Source organism: Octodon degus, unplaced genomic scaffold (genome assembly GCF_000260255.1).
Source record: "Octodon degus isolate 3935 unplaced genomic scaffold, OctDeg1.0 scaffold00183, whole genome shotgun sequence".
NCBI classification, from domain to species: Eukaryota; Metazoa; Chordata; class Mammalia; order Rodentia; family Octodontidae; genus Octodon; species Octodon degus.
The window spans coordinates 794,041-797,638 of record NW_004524759.1 but is presented as its reverse complement, the minus strand read 5'-3'; the positions used below and the strand labels follow the sequence as shown (position 1 = coordinate 797,638).

Sequence of the window (3,598 nt, the reverse complement as noted above, 5' to 3'; positions counted from 1 at the left end):
GGCCATGATTTACTATTATTCTGACAATGGAGTGAGGAAGTTAATCTGTTCTAAGAGTGTCCAGTGTGCCTTGGATGCTCATCAAATCTTGATCAACTGTAGAATGAGGGGGAAGGACTTTACTGGTTGTCTTCTATTCTCTTTGGGCTATTCTCTTTCATCCGTAGGGCTAACATAAGAGTCATAGATAGCATGAGAGCAGGAGCTAAAATGAAGTTGGACAATATAATATCAAATACATATGCAAGCAGAAATGGAAGCAAGGAGTGGACTAAGCAGCCTGAGAAGGCACAGAAATCAAGGCGAGGGCTTTGAGTGTGTTGTCTCTCAGAGTGTACTTCAGAGGAGCTGTCTGGTCCAGGTAAAAATCTCCAGAAATCATCTGGATGGGATCTCTTAGATCGGAAATGGTAGCTCTAAGGCTAGATTCTGAAATTTGTAGATGTTTTTATTTTTTAAACTTTTTTAGAGCTTCGTGACATATGTTATATGTGATTTTTGTTTAATCTTTAATCCTTCCACCAATTTGAGTTATCTCTACTACAAATGTAAGCCTGCTGTCACTGACAATGGCCAAGTGTAGTCCTTATCTAGAGATGATTTCTCACAGCATGACTCTACAAATTCTTGTCTTCTCAGTTCAGGTAGAGAATGCCTGAGGCCAGCCTGAGTAGGTGCATATAAGCGCCAATATATATCTGTAGCTCTTATAAGGCATACTGCAAGGATGTTAAAGGGTGATGTTTCAGTCAATCAGACACCTGGAAGGGGTGAGGCCTCCGGGATGTTTTATATCAAGTACAGGTTTGGCATTACTGGTGGACAGTAGAGCAGATGCTGGTCAGGCATGGAGCATAACAAGAGAGTCCATCTTTTCTTTTTAAATAGCTATTTCTTCTTCATCAGTTAGATTGTGGTGTTTTGAAACTATCTTTGTGGGACAACAGTTTTTCCATCCAGGAGTGTCCACCAGGGACTGGGTCCCTCAGTGGCTTGTTCTTGTTTTTGTGAATTTTTAAAATTATTATTATTACTAACACAGGTTTTCTTTTCTTTTTCTTTTTTGCAGGGGGGAGGTTAATCAGGGATCCAACTCAGGACCCTGTGCTTGCCAGGCAGGCACTTAAGCTTCTGAGCTGTCTCCCAGCCCCCAACAGTTTTAAGAGGAATGTCCACTAGGACTTCTATCTTTGTTCCTTTGTCCCAGGATACTCTTTCAACAGTTGCTTTGTCACTTGGGTGGATTTTCAGACAGTAGCAGAAAGCAGAAGAATTTTCATATCAGTTGAGGGCCATGGTTCAGTTCGTTGGGCAGATCACCCTTACGGGAGAGCTTCAGCCCAAGTAACTTTGTCTAAGGTGAGCAGAGCATATCTGGTGTAGGACTATTCCTAGCAGAGACACTTCCATCTGTAAACAGGGTGTACTCAGCATCTGTCTTAGTTACTTTTCTCTTATTGTTAAGACAAAAAAATTGACCCCCAGAATGAAGGAATGAAAAGTTGGAAGATCCCCAGCTCCCACGACATAACTTTCAACTCTGGGACACCTTCAGGTACGTCAGGCACTGCTACAGCTAGCTACCACAGCACCTGTGGGTGGGTTTGGAGGATTTGGAACAACATCTAAAACTACAGGTTCTGCATTCAGCTTTTCTGCCCCAACTAACACAGGCACTACTGGACTCTTCAGTGGTACTCAGAACAAAGATTTTGGATTTTGTACCACTTGGGCACAACAATGAGAAGTAGTACTAGTTTAAGTACTGGTTTGGAAACTGGACTGGGGTTTGAAAGATTTAATAAACAGCAACAGCAACAATCTACATTGGGTGGTCTCTTCAGTCAGCCTACACAAGTTCCTACCCAGTCTATCCAGCTGATAAATACTACAAGTGCTTTTTCTGCTCCAACATTATTAGGAGATGAGAGAGATACTATTTTAGCAAAATGGAAGAATCAACTGCAGGTTTTCTGGGGAACAGGAAAAGGATATTTCAAAAATGATATTCCACCAGTGGAATTCACACAAGAAAACACTTTTTGCCAGTTTAAGGCTATAGGTTATAGTTGTATGCCCAATAATAAAGATGAAGATGGACTAGTGGTTTTAGTTTTCAACAAAAAAGAAACATATTCAAAGTCAGCAACAGCAGTTGGTAGAATCATTACATAAAGTTTTGGGAGGAAACCAGACCCTTGCTGTAAATGTAGAGGGTATTAAAACATTGCCCGATGATCAGACAGAAGTTGTCATTTATGTTGTTGAGCGTTCTCTGAATGGTACTTCACGAAGAGTTCCAGCTACCACACTGTATGCCCATTTTGAACAAGCCAATATAAAAACACACTGCAGCAACTTGGTGTAACCTTTCTATGACTAGAGCAGAACGTTCTCCCGCACAGATCAAGAGGCTTTTACAGAATCTTCTTGCGGGTGTTGATCCTATTGTTTGGAACAAGCCAAGATGGATAACCCTATTCTGAAAAGATCATTCTTGAGCCCATGATAGGTTTTAAAAAAACTTCTCCGAAGACTGAAGGTTCAAGATCAGATGACTAAACAGTATCAGACCAGATTAGACATCATATCTGAAGATATTAGTGAACTACAAAAGAATCAGACTGTAAGTATGGCCAAAATTGCACAATACAAGAGGAAACTCACAGAGCTTTCCCATAGAAACTTACAGGTCCTAATTAAACAGGAAATTCAAAGAAAGAGTGGTTCTGCCATCCAAGCTGATGAAGAGCAGCTGAGGGATCAACTAGATACAATTTAGTAGGAACTAAATGCACCTACTCAGTTCAAGGGCAGACTAAATGAACTGATGTCCCAAATCAGGGTACAGAACCATTTTGGAGCAGTCAGATCTGAAGAAAGATACTACATAGCTGCAGATCTGTTATGAGAAATCAAGCAGCATTTAAAACAAGAACAGGAAGGCCTTAGCCACCCAATTAGCACTATAAAAGATGACCTAAAAGATATAAAGTTGGTAGAACCTAAGTTGAATGAAACTATCCACATCAGAGGTAGTGTCTTTTGTTGACAGTTCACAGACTTGTGTTAGAGGTTTGTGAAATGCATCCTCTTACTGCTTTAGGCCTTCCTTGAGAATGAATCTGACCACTTGGAGAAAAAAAATAAAGAAAATATCACTTTTCTGGCTTGGACTTTTGAGGAGATTATGGAAAATTTACTCTTCACTAAATCTGAAATAAATTAGTCACCTCATATTTCTTCAAAAATAACCTTCAAGGGCCGGGGAGATGGCTCAGTAAAATAAGTGCTTCCCTGGCAAGTGCAAGGGCCTGAGTTCAATCCCCAGATCTAAAAAAAAAAAAAACCTTCAAAAAATGTACATCTAAAAAGCTGTATATATTTTAAAAGGACAAAAGAACATAACATTTTTGCCACAACATTTTCTTAAGCATCATAGTAATTATTAATCTCTATGCTTTCTATGTAAAGTAAATATGAAATATGTCCTTTGCATATAACCATAATTATTTGTCTATTGAAGATTTGAAATTCAGAGTGTAAAGAGACATCAGTTTTTATATGTGTGAATTTAAGATGGGAGGAGTAAAGAAAG

The 3,598-nt window shown here is 39.4% G+C and overlaps 1 pseudogene; it reads left to right on the top strand.

Moving 5' to 3' along the window:
- The first annotated feature begins 1,494 nt into the window (after positions 1–1,494).
- On the top strand, positions 1,495–3,052 carry LOC101572221 (annotated as a pseudogene).
- The last annotated feature ends 546 nt before the right edge of the window (positions 3,053–3,598 follow it).